Raw genomic sequence first — 13661 nt, forward strand, 5'->3', positions numbered from 1 at the left:
CTGTGATATCCTGCACAACCAAAGCAATACAGTACCGTAAAAGACCCCCTTTAAAAAAAAGTCATGTCGTAGTTTAATTTAAATGTATGCGACCCCCCCCGGGTTTTGTTTTGGGGGAGAATGGGAATATTTTAATTCTGGAAATTGATGTGCGCTTAGTTTAAGGCACTTTTTTTTTCGTCAATTTCACGTCTCTCTACCGCCCCTGGTTCCTCCTCTTGTCAGTTTGAAGGGGCCGTAATTTGGCACAAAGAATGGGACATATGTATGTGTGTGTGCCTTAATCCGTATGTAAATTACAGCCAATGACGGAGTGTGTAGGACTGGAGCTGGGATTAGCAGGGGCGAATGAGTTGCCGCTTTACTGGGATTAGAGAACAAAGGCTAGTCTGAGCAGAGCCAGCAAAAAAAATCTGCCAAACCTCCTTCAGTGCCTAGTCTGCAATCAGGACAAAAAGACATCCCTTTTTTTTCTCTGTATCAGAAACACACTCCGGATTGTACATTTAAAAACAAAAGGAAAAAAAAATCCGGATTTGGTCTAAAGGAGAAAGATTAGAGAACAAAGGCTAGTCTGAGCAGAGCCAGCAAAAAAAATCTGCCAAACCTCCTTCAGTGCCTAGTCTGCAATCAGGACAAAAAGACATCCCTCTTTTTTTTCTCTGTATCAGAAACACACTCCGGATTGTACATTTAAAAACAAAAGGAAAAAAAAAATCCGGATTTGGTCTAAAGGAGAAATTAAGGACTTTTCAAAAAAATATATTTTAAAAAAAACAGAAGGAACTCCTTGTGTATTTGTGTGTATGGTTTTTGAGAGAAAGAAGAGATCAGCGCTGTGGTGGGCCGACTAAATTGAATGGTGTAAGTAACAAACAGAGAAACAAACACGAGCAACTGGTAACAATGTTTCATATTTTTACAGATACATATTGTATCCTGCGGCGACACGTGACTGGCTGGGTCACGCTGCCAGGAGATCAGGCAGTGAGGGTTTTCACTTGTATTTTGCAGGGAATGGGGGGGGGGGGGAGAGAGAGAAAGAGAAGGTTTTCACGGATGCCGCTGTTTTGATTAATCTGGTATTTTTGTGCGCGGCTCCCCCCTGTCAGCTCCTGGTAGTTGCAGCGGTCTGCTGCCTGCTCGTTAGGCCGAGACTCCTTCACTGCGCCGTGGTCAGCCACTGCTAGTCGCCCTCTTCTCTCTCCCTCCCCTTGTCGGTTTGCACGTTCATGCGAGGCCCATTTCCGCAATTTGTGAGTGTTAACGCACACACCAAAGGGACCCCAGTTCCTCCAGTACCTGCGTTCCCAAATCTGTCACTGATGCAAAGTGCAAGGGTTTCACTTGGATTGTGTCAACTTTGTTATTAATTGTAACTGCAGCATTGAAAGGTTTTCCTTCCTGATTTCAATTCAAGCTTGTGACTTCATTCGTAGTGAATGGGTTGTTTTTATCTCCTTTTGACGGTGGTTTCTGTACTTTTTCAGTAATTGGGTTTCCAGTGACTAGTTTTCTTTTCAAACTGTGAACTCTAGGGGTCCCTGAAGGTCGTCAGCTTCTGAGTATTTTGTTCTTGTTGAGGTGATTGTTATTTTCAGTGCTACATCTTTAAAGCAACAGTTTTTAGCAGTGATACAGCATTCAGTGTACACAAACCTGCCCTGGCTACTAGTTCTTGTACTCCTGGCATGTGCAAGGTATCTCAATATTTCTAGCTTGTCTCTGAAAGTGTGCCAGTAATTGTAATATTTACAGAAGGATGGGAGTAATCCATAGTGCGAGGGACCTCCATGTCAGTAATAAATTAGCATGGGGTGCCCCTTAAGTGACTGTTAATATTCACTCCTACGGAACCATAATTTATATCTGACCAGTCACAAAACTACTCATTTGTGCCCAGATGCAAATTGTAAAGGATTTGTAAAGGTAATGTCTTTTAATATAATGCCTTTTTATGGCTGAAAATGAAATAGGAGCAGAAATGGACCATTCAGTTCCTTCGGGAGAAAATGAGGATAGCAGCAGGTCAGGCAGCATCCGAGGAGCAGGAGAGTCAATATTTCTGGCATAAGCCCTTCATTAGGAATGTGGGTTGGGGGTGGGGGTGAGGGAGAAGGAGGCTGAGAGTAACTGGGAGGGTGGGGCTGGGGGAAGGTAGCTGGGAAGGTGATAGGTAGATGCGGGAAGTGGAGGAAGATCATCTGCATCTTGAACCCTACCCCTCCAACTCCAATAAAGATAGAATCCCCAGTACTCACCTTCCACCCCACCAATCTTCAGATACAGCACATTATCCTCTGCCATTGCTTGGTCCACACCTCCCCACCAACCCATGCTCCACTCCCGGCACCTTCCTTTGGTGTTGCAAGAGGTGCAAAACTTGCGCCCACACCTCTCCCCTCACCTCCATCCAAGGTCCTGAAGGATCCTTTCACATCTGACAGAGATTTTCCTGCACATGCAAGCACCTCACCTACTGTGTCCATTGCTGTCGATGTGATCTCCTTTACATTGGGGTGACAGGACATCAACTTGCAGAACGTTTCAGGGAACATCTCTGGGACACACACACCAAACAACCCCACCACCCTGTGGCCGACCACTTCAACTCCTCCTCCGCCAAGGACGTGCAAGTCCTAGGCCTCCTCCACCAACAGATCCTAGCCACTCGATGCCTGGAGGAGGAACACCTCATCTTCTGCCTCGGGACCCTCCACCCACACGGCATCAATGTTGATTTCACCAGTTACCTTATCTCCCCTCCCACCAACTCATCCCAGATCTAACCTTCAGTTTGGCACCACCCTCTTGACCTATCCATTCCACACTCCCATCGAACTTATCACCATTACCCCCTTCCCACCCAGCATCTATCTATCGCCTTCCCACCTACCTTGCCCCCAGGCCCACCGTCACTCTCCCATTTATCTCTCAGCCCCCTTTCCCTCCCCTACTTCCCTGACATGCATGCACATTGTTGATGAAGGGCTTATGGTCAAAACGTTGATTCTCCTGCTCTTTGGCTGCTACCTGACCTGTTGTGCTTTTCCAGTGCCACACTTTCCCATTCAACTTCTTCAGTCTGCTTCATCATTCAACCAGATCATAGTTAATCCTCACCTTGGTACCAGTTTCCCACTCGGTGTCCTTTGACGTTTTTAATACTTAGAGACCTATCGCTCTCTATCTTGAACAACATCTTGGAGGAGCACACAGAAGGTGGAGGAATTAGTGGGAATGATGGTGTTGAACATACTCAATGATTTTGTCTCCACTGCACTCAGGGGCAAACTATTCCTAAGAGAAAAGAAATACATCCTCATCTCAGGCCTTAATGGACTAACTCTAAGTCGATTCCTGCAATTCAAAATTCTCAACTCCATCCCAGCCCACCCCCATAGGAAATTTCTGTCCTGCACCTACCCTTTCGAGTTTGTGAAGATTGTATTTTTCACTGAAGTCTTACCTCATTCTTCTAAGCTCTAGAGAGAACAGGAAGCTCTCAAGTCCTTCACAGCCACCAATGTAAATTGTGAAGGGTTGTCACAGGTATTGTGTAAGAAACACAGCAGCAAATGTGAGCAAACACCCATAATCATCAATGACAGCAGATCATTTAGAATCATAGAATCCTTACACTGTGGAAGCAGGCCATTTGGCTAATCAAATCCACACCAATCCTCTGAAGAGTAGCCCACCCTATCCCTGTAACCGTACATTTCCCATGGCTAATCCATCGAGCCTGCATGCCCCTGAACACTGGGCAATTTAAGCCAATCCAACTAACCTGCATATCTTTGGACTGTGGGGGGAAACCAGAGCACCCAGAGGGAACCCACGCAGACAAGGCGAGAGCGTGTAAACTCAGCACACACAGTTGCCCAAGGGTGAAATCTAACCCAAGTCCCTGGTGCTGAGAGGCAGCAGTGCTAACCACTGAGCCGTTGTGCTTGATATGTTGATGTTGGCTGAGGGATAAACAATGACCAGGACATCAGAGAGAGCTCCACTGTTCTTGGAAATGCAATGAGATTATTTATATCTGCTTTAGAGGACCTTGATTTGACTTGCCTTCTGAAACATGCCACCCCCTTGCACCATAGCACCCTCAAGGAGCATCAACCTCAACGTTGTGTTTAAGTTTTGAATACACAGTCTACTGACTCAGGTGAAAGTGCTGATCCATGAGCCATAGCAAGTATCTCGTTTTGTAAGAAGATGCAGGACTCTTGTTAACGCCTTGTCAAGGATAAATGTGAATCTGTCGTTTAATTGTAATGAAGTAAGTGGATGCTGGATCTGGTCATTATACCCTTGCATTCCTTGATATAGAATCACTACTTGAAGCACTTTTCAGTTCTACAGACCCTCCTCTCACCTGGTGCACCTTTTCAATTTCTTGAGGTGAATTTAATGTAGCAGTTACAATATTTTGTCGAAAGACTTGTGATTAAGCCCCCATTATGTAACATGGTGTGATGCTCTTTTTAAAAATTCCCATTAGCCATAGGAAATGCAGGATTACAGGGATAGGGTAGGGTAGTGGGTCTGGTTGGGATGCTCTTCAGGGGATAGGTGTGGACTCAGTGGCCTGAATGGCCTGCTTCCACACTGTAGGGATTCTAGGTTCTATTTGTGTTCTTTAATTTCTCCACCATCAGCACCATAGCGTTCACTGTCATAGTGTGTGCAGGTGAGCTGCTCACTGGTACTGAAGGAAGGTGGTGATAAAGAAAGGCATTAAACCCAGAATTACAAATCTACCGTATGACCATTAATTAATTTTAATGTATCCTGTTAACGTTCTCTTTGAGATTCTCTTTTTTTTGAGTCTGAAGAGCCGAGGTTGGTTCCTTAATGCTCTTCACTTTTTGGCCTCTGGGTATTTGTTAACCCTCTAATGTCACGTTAACCAGAACTGCTCCTGGTTCTCCAGGTACAACCTGACCAGGTCACTGCCCAGCTTCAGCATGATCCTGGGAGATTTAAACTGATCTGACAGTAGCCTGTTTGTGTCCTGTTTATTGCCACATAACATTATTTGGATTGGGTGGATGACAAGTCAAGAGACTCAGTCTTGGCAAGGCACAGGAGATTGAGTCACTTTCCGATTTTTGTGTTGATAAGACCAGCCCAGTTTACAAACTGAATAATGATGGAGTCATACAGCATGGAAACAGACCCTTCGGTCCAACTCATCCATGCTGACCAGCTGTCCCAAACTGATGTGGAGTGACCTGCATTCTGGAGAGTCAGCACTGTGCTGTCAAACTCGCACAATTCTTCCTGAAGTTATCCTAGTGCCAGGTTTCCAATTTTAGAACTGCCCGCATTGCACAGAGGATTTAGAGCTGCCAATTTGCATTGGCTGAACTTAATCAAAAGTTGACTTTTCTGGTCTCTGAATTTTATGCAGAAGGTGAAGTTGGTGTCGGAGACAGAAGCATGAAATTTAATCACTTTTGTTTTCTTAACAAAACAAAAGACAGGAGATTGTGCCATTTTTGGCCGAGATGCTTAGTTCATGGCCTGAATGAGCTGCCTACAAAAGCCACTGTTGGCTGCAGGGGCAGCAAGGTGAAAAGGATCTCCAGCCAGCAAAACAGTTTCACTGTCAATCTCAACAACTGGTGGGACAGTCTCACGGGGCCAAATGGACTAGTGCTGATCTTATTTCATGTGTTTATGATCATAAATTTGTAAGCCTTCCCTTCTCCACAATCTGCTGCAGTATAACTTTATCTCATTCTCAAGTCGTGTAGTTTTCAGTGTAAGTCACCTGGCGTGTTTTTTTTTCTGGTACCTTCAATCATTTCACCTCTTTCCCAGAGCACTGGGGGGGGAGGGTACGGTACCTCTTAAAAAGGTGGATTGCAGACCCACAACTGTGTGAAAGTGGTTAGATTGACAGCTAACCCTCCAGTCTGATGTTTTTAATATGCTCATTCATTGTAGAAATACCTTTACTGAGTTGAGCATTTCCTTCTTTCTTGTTGGGCAAACACTTGGTTTTTATCACTTTCAACCTGGTGTTGTTGAATCTTCAAGTCCTAGTCCTTTATAAAACACGAATTGTGGTGTCAGCAGAGAGTTAGAGATTGGATTTGTGTTTTGCTATTTTGGTGGTGTAATGATAGAATGAGTTATGTGCAGATAAAAAGATCAGTCTCCGAGAGATTAAAGACCGTAGTTACATTGTTCAAATACCACGAGATTAGTTTCCTAGGTGATGAATACTGGTTGCCATGGACACAAAGGGTCCTGGAATTAGGATTGCGATTTTTCACCCTTGTCACGCAACTCTGTGTGTGTGTGTGTGTTTGTTTGTGTCAGGCTCTCTCTCTGGGCTTTGGGAGAAGGAACCAGGGTAAGAGACATTGCTGCACTGCATCACAAGATAGTTCCAGATTATGAAATGCTCCGCTTGGTGACACAACAGCAGCACCTTCCTGCTTGTAGTCTCAAAGTCTTAATCCCACACCAATGCTGTTCTTTTTTACCTTATCTCAAAGACTCGACGTGTATGTGTGTGTGTGTGAGAGAAACACTTTTTTTTGATGTTTGCAGAAGCACTTCAGGCCGGCTGATGTTTATTGATTATTGTGCAAGTTATTTCCATGTGTTGTTTGGCACAAAGGTTGGGTTCTCTTTGCTTTTGAAAAGCTTGTGATACTTTCATAAGTTAACATGAGTTTGTATTTTGCCACTACATCTGGAGGTCCTCCTCACTGCTGTCTGCTCTGTTGGATGTTGTACCATTTTGCTGATAGGAATCACAGAATTCTACAGCATCTGCAGAATCTTATCAGGACCTGGAGCTTTCCTTAGTCAGGTCGTTCTGCTGTAACGCGTGTTTCGTTAATGCAAATGCGCTGTAACACTATTGATGAATTGGGGTCAGTGTTTTTAAAAGGGGAACTTTTAAAGCTTGTGTTCATTATAACATTATTCTGAAACCATTAGTTTAAATGGTGCTTCTATTAGGCCATTTTCTTATAACACGGGGATGTACGAGAATGGAAATACCACATTACAGCAGAACCGACTCTATTGCCTGATTGTGACTTGTATTGCTGCAGAACTGAGTGATGATTTGAATTGCGCCCCCCGATCATACAGGAATGATCTTTATTTGGCAGCAGCTGTGGGGAGAAATCTGAGTTAATGGTTTGAATCCAGTGACCCTTCCGGTCACTGGACCGGAAAATTTAACTGATTTATGTCAATAGATACTGTCAGACCTGCTGAGCTTTTCCCATAATTTCTGGTTTTTGTTACTGATTTTCAGCATCTGTAGGTTTAATGAGTTTTATTTGGCTGTTGTCTGATGTCACTGATAAGAATGATTGCCATTCAAAGAAGGAGAGATATTTGTACAGTTTAGCTAACAAACTGGTCTTTGACCCTCAATAATGTAAAAGGTACCTTTTTTCCTCCTGTTTTGCTGCCTTCAAATTGCGGGGCTGACTTTTCAATAATGAAGTGTTGTTGTTGTAAAATCTTGACTTCAGTCTTTCCCCCTGCTTTCCATCTTGATGATCTGGTGTTAGTTACCGCTGTGATGATCTGAGATTGGTCTGAAACAGATTGCCCTTTGCTAGGGACTAATTGCTCAGTTAAATCAATCCATTTCCTTCTGCAGTCTTAAATCATTTTCTGTTCCAAGTTTCATGCTCAGAATGGAATATCTGAAACTTTCCATCAAAAATATGAATCTACAATCGACACTTGTATGATTGGGGCTGTGGGGTGTGCAGTGGTGGTGAGGGAGATGTGTAACAAAGTGATATGGCTTTGAAAATGTCGCAAAGAAAGTAGTTAAATGTAAGATTGTTACATTTGTAGGTCTTGTTGAGGGTGCAAAAGCAGACTCTGATGTGTTGGCATTCAGGGTTATGCCCAGCACTGGTAAGGTTCTGTAAAACTTATTCTCAGCTGCTTGACTTGAAGAACCCTTGCTAGCCAACATTTATCCTGTAGTTTAATGCCACTATCTGACTAAACTAGAGCTACAACTACCATAGTGTTTCTATGTGCAACGCATTAATATGGGACATGTTAGCAAGGTACAATATTCTGATTTATTTATAAGGTAGTATTAGTGCCCCATGCCGCACACTATCACTTTACACCAGGAAACATTGCTGTCAAAATCATTGTCATAAATTGAACTTTGTTTTCTAAGTTTGAGAAATTACCCCTTTTGCTCCGAGATGATGTGATCATGATTTTAAACTGCTATTGGTTGCGTTGATGAAATAGTAGGGGGGTTACTATGAACTGAACAAGCTACTTGTGTGTCCATTTTGAATGTCTGGTTCCATTTTACCTAATGGACAGATTTGTCTGGAAAGCTGTCAACTGGTGAATCATTGCAGCTGTACAGCTGTGAGTCCTGCTACCAATTCTGGGATTGGTTGACTTTATTCAGATATAAAGAAATGAAGCACTGTTGACTTTTTTTTTAAAATGAATGCTTCCTTCTGGATGTTCCTGATTTCAGAAAAGAATTAAGGGTTTAAAAAAAAAAGGTCTCCAAAGCCTGTTCATCAGTTAGAAGACTTGATTCTAACCTCCTGCCTGAGGGTGGTGACTTTGTTAGATTGGATACGTAACACCAATATCGCATGTTTTACAAGAAGACAAAACATGCTCAATCCAACAGTGACTAAAACAGCCTCCATATTTCTTCAAAGGTAGTCCTTATGAAGGGTAAATGACCTACCGCTGACATTTCCCATATGTGTTTATATAATTCTTCACATTTGTTTTATTATACTGTAATTGTGTTGTGACAATATAGATTCTGTAGTTTCAAAATTCTGATTTGAGTCTGGTAAATGGTACTCTGGGATGAATAGGGAGGGTAGTATGAAAATATGTCTAATCCAGTAAACCGATTACTGCAAGTAGGATAATTGTTAATCCTTGAATCATGTGTCACGACTATGATGGGAGGAATACGCTGGTGATCAAGCCTCACCACTCCAGTTGTCGCACCAATAATATAAAAGTTTTGATTCAAACAGCAAAATGGCCAACTGTTTCTCTTTTGTCATGTCATTCAGAATAAAAGGGATTTTCGCCAGCCTTCTTTAATGATCTCAAAAATCATCCATTTATTATAAAAGCACGCACACTTTTAAGTGGAAAAACTGGATAATGTCTAAGCTGTAATCGGGAATCAGAGTTATATCCCAAGGCAGACACAACTCAAAAGGCAACAGAGTCTCTGCAGAGATTTTATTTTAAATGCAAAAAACCAAAGATCCTTGGCCAATGATCTGGAAAGATAGAAATTGATGGTTTCTCAAGGTCCACCATGTTTCTTGTTGATTAAAATCAAATTTCTATGGGAGACTGATGGTTGATCTTCCAAATAAGACTTCATGCTGGATTCCAGCCTTTGACTAGTGTTCAACATTCATGTTTTATAAGACAGTCAACATGTTGAAGGATAGAAGCATCTGGTTCAGGAAACCAGAAAACAAGTTAATCCAAGATGGTGGACGGGAAACATTTCTGGCTCCTTTTTTTTTGAGGTGTTTTAGGTGCTGGAAGTGATTTCCTTGAATTGCAGGAGCAACAATAACTGTTTCATGTGCTGTTACATTGTTTTGGAACTTTGGGAAAAAAAGTCAAAACAACGCAGTTTTAAAAGGCAGAAGAACAGACAAAGGAAGCACATGGTGAGGGCAGTGCAGGAGAGAGAGAACCTGCACAGATACTGCCTTAGATGTTTGAATTCGTGTATCGCTGGACATCGCAGTGCATCTGGGAAAATGCTCGAACAGTGAAATTCACAACTGATCTTGGAGGAACTGTTGGGCAAAGTTCACAGCACAGATTCAGATAAGTTAATTGTTGTTTGAAGTGTGGCCTACAGAGAATCTGCAGTAGTGAGGAGAGTAGGTTCTTTCTTGATATGTTTTTGGAGATATGTCTCTTGATTAAACTTAAAATATAAGCCATAACTATTAATTTAGCCCAGCACAGTGTTTGTAGAGGAATAAGACGGTGTTATTTTCTGGGTCTGTAGATTGTGAAGGAGCAAAAATGGCCTTTAGTGCAGTGATATGTAATCTAACCTACACACCCCTCAATTCACTGCTGTCCATGTGCATGTCCAGCAGTTGGTTAAATGTCTCCAATAACTCTGCTTCCACCACCACCGCTGGCAACACATTCCATGCATTCATAACTGTATAAAGAACCTATTTCTGACATTTCCTCTATATCTTCCTCCTAACACCTTAAAACTATGACCCCTTGTGCCAGTCAATCCTGCCCTGGGGAAAAGTCTCTGGCTAATGACTCTATCCATGTCTCTCATTACCTTGTATATCTCGATCAGGTCACCTTTGTTCCTCCTTCTGTCCAGAGGGAAAAGTCAGAGCATGGTCAACCTTTCTTCATAAGACAAGCCTTCCAGTCCAGGGGGCATCCCAGTAAACCTTCTTTGCATTCTCGCCAAAGCTTCTGTATCTTTCCTATAGTAGGGCGACCAGAACTGGACACAATATTCCAAGTGTGGTCTCACCAGGGTTTTGTAGAGCTGCAGCAAAACCTCACTGCCCTTAAACTCTATCCCCCTGTTAATGAAAGCCAAAACACCATATGCTTTCTTAACAACCCTATCCACTTGGGTGGCAACTTTGAGGGATCAGTGCACTTGAACACCACGATCCCGCTGTTCCTCCATACTGCCAAGAATCCTGTCTTTAATTCTATATTCAGCATTCAAGTTCGACCTTCCAAAGTGCATCACTTTGTATTTATCCAGGTTGAACTCCATTTGTCATTTCTCAGCCCAGCTCTGCATCTCTATGTTGCACTGCAGCCTGCAATAGCCCTTGATACTATCAACGGTACCTCCAACCTTTGTGTCATCAGCAAATTTACTAACCCACCCCTCAACCTCCTCATGCAAGTCATTTATAAAAACTGCAAAGAGCAGAGGTCCAAGAACAAAGCCCTGCAGAACACCACTCACCACTGACCTCCAGGCAGAATATTTTCCATCTACAACCACTCTGCCTTTTGTCAGCCAACCAATTCTAAATCCAGACAGCCAAATCTCCCTGTATCCCATACCTCCTGATTTTATGAATGGGTCTATTATGGGGAACCTTATGGATTTTAGCAAGATATTTGATGAAGTTGATCAAATATCACTGCTCGATCTTCAACCTGTCTCATCATCTCCTCAAAGAATTCAATTAGATTGGTGAGGCATAACCTGCCCCTCACAAAGCCATGCTGACTGCTTTTCCAAATAGTCAAAAATCCTATCCCTCAGAATTCTTTCCAAAACCTTGCTAACCACAGATGCAAGACTGACTGAACTGCAATTGCCAGGGAGTTCCTTATTACCCTTCTTGAAAAGGGAAACAACATTCCCCTCTCTCCAATCCTCTGGTATGACTCCAGTGGAGAGTGAGGAAGCAAAGATTTTCGCCAGCAGCTTAGCAACGTCCATTCTCGCTTCCAGAGCAATCGAGGATAAATCTGGTCTGGCCCCAGGGACTTAATGTTTGCCAAAATTTCCAGCACATCAACTTCATCAATCTTGAACTGTTCAAGCCTATTTCCCAGCTCCTCAAAGTTCTCATTCACAAGTAAGTCCCTTTCCTAAGTGAAAACTGAAGCAAAAAAAAAAACTCATTTAGGGCTTGCCCTATATGCTCAGACTCCACACACAAGTTCCCTACACTATTCCTGACTGGCCCTACCTTCTCCCTGATCATTCTCTTATTCCTCACGTATGAGTAAAATGCCTTCAGGTTCTCCCTAATCCTTCCTGCCAAGCCTTTTTTGTGCCTCCTCCTGGCACCCCAGCCATTTCTGACCTCCTTTCTAGCAAGCCTATAATCCTCTAAAGTTATGCTAGACCCCTTGTTTCCTCCACCTTACGTAAGCTGCCTTCTTCATTTTGACGAGACGCTCCTCTGTTCTCATCACCCAAGGATCCTTACGTTTACCCCTTCTTGCCTGTTTCAGAGGAACAAATCTGTGCATCAGTCGGAACATCTGCTCCTTAAGCAAATAAACATCTCCACATGTCTGTTGTGCCCTTTTTGTGGAACAATAACGAGAATCCAGAGAAAGTATATTCCTGTCAGGGTGAAAGGGAAGGCTGATAGATATAGGGAATGCTGGATGACTAAAGAAATTGAGGGTTTGGTTAAGAAAAAGAAGGAAGCATATGTAAGGTATAGACAGGATAGATCGAGTGAATCCTTAGAAGAGTATAAAGAAGTAGGAGTATACTTAAGAGGGAAATCAGGAGGGCAAAATGGGGACATGAGATAGTTTTGGCAAATAGAATTAAGGAGAATCCAAAGAGTTTTTACAAATACATTAAGGACAAAAGGGTAATGAGGGAGAGAATAGGGCCCCTCAAAGATTAGCAAGGCCACTTTTGTGTGGAGCCGCAGAAATTGGGAGAGATACTAAATGAATATTTTGCATCAATATTTACTGTGGAAAAGGATATGGAAGATATAGACTGTAGGGAAATAGATCGAGGAGAAAGTGAGGACAGGAGATCAGAGCTGAAAATGTGTTGCTGGAAAAGCACAGCAGGTCAGGCAGCATCCAAGGAACAGGAGAATCGACGTTTCGGGCATGAGCCCGATTCTCCTGCTCCTTGGATGCTGTCTGACCTGCTGCGCTTTTCCAGCAACACATTTTCAGCTCTGTAGGGAAATAGATGGTGACATCTTGAAAAATGTCCAGACTACAGAGGAGGAAGTGCTGGGTGTCTTGAAACACATAAACGTGGATAAATCCCCAGGACCTGATCAGGTGTACCTTAGAACTCTGTGGGAAGCTAGAGAAGTGATTGCTAGGCCTCTTGCTGAGATATTTATATCATCGATAGTCACAGGTGAGGTGTAGGAAGACTGGACGTTGGCAAACGTGGTGCCACTGTTTAAGAAGGGCGGTAAGGACAACCCAGGGAACTATAGACCAGTGAGCCTGACATCGATGATGGGCAAGTTTTTAGAGGGAATCCTGAGGGACAGGATATACATGTACTTGGAAAGGCAAGGACTGATTAGGGGTAGTCAACATGGTTTTGTGCGTGGGAAATCATGTCTCACAAACTTGATTGAGTGTTTTGAGGAATTAACAAAGAGGATTGATGAGGGCAGAGTGGTACATGTGATCTATATGGACTTCATTAAGGCTTTCAACAAGGTTCCCCATGGGAGACTGATTAGCAAGGTTAGATCTCATGGAATGTTAGATCTCAGAACTGGCTCAAAGGTAGAAGACAGGGTGGTGGTAGAGGGTTGTTTTTCAGGCTGGAGGCCTGTGCCCAGTGTTGTGCCACAAGGAACGGTGCTGGGCCCTCTACTTTTTGTTCTTTACATAAATGATTTGGATGCCAGCATAAAAGGTACAGTTAGTAGGTTTCCAGATGGCACCAAAATTGGAGGTGTAGTGGACAGCGAAGAGGGTTACCTCAGATTACAACAGGATCTGGACCAGATGGGCCAATCGGCAGAGAAGTGGCAGATGGAGTTTAATTCAGATAAATGCAAGGTGCTAAATTTTGGGAAAGCAAATCTTAGCAGGACTTATGCACTTAATAGTAAGGTCCTAGGGAGTGTTGCTGAACAAAGAGACCTTGGAGTGCAGGTTCATAGCTC

General features: G+C 43.1%; 1 protein-coding gene across 6 annotated transcripts in view; it reads left to right on the forward strand.

Annotated features, from left to right (window-relative positions):
- The first annotated feature begins 601 nt into the window (after positions 1 to 601).
- Positions 602 to 13661, forward strand: part of gtf2ird1 (GTF2I repeat domain containing 1) — a 210664-nt gene continuing 197604 nt past the window's right edge. For 4 of the 6 annotated variants that reach the window (XM_043718735.1, XM_043718734.1, XM_043718741.1 and 1 more), the window contains exon 1: positions 605 to 864. The gene's annotated coding sequence lies outside the window, so the exon portion shown is untranslated. Of the gene's footprint in view, positions 865 to 13661 lie in introns of all 6 variants that reach the window. The other 2 variants (XM_043718738.1, XM_043718739.1) reach the window with 2 other exon arrangements.

The sequence above is a fragment of the Chiloscyllium plagiosum genome, chromosome 28 (genome assembly GCF_004010195.1).
Source record: "Chiloscyllium plagiosum isolate BGI_BamShark_2017 chromosome 28, ASM401019v2, whole genome shotgun sequence".
NCBI classification, from domain to species: domain Eukaryota; kingdom Metazoa; phylum Chordata; class Chondrichthyes; order Orectolobiformes; family Hemiscylliidae; genus Chiloscyllium; species Chiloscyllium plagiosum.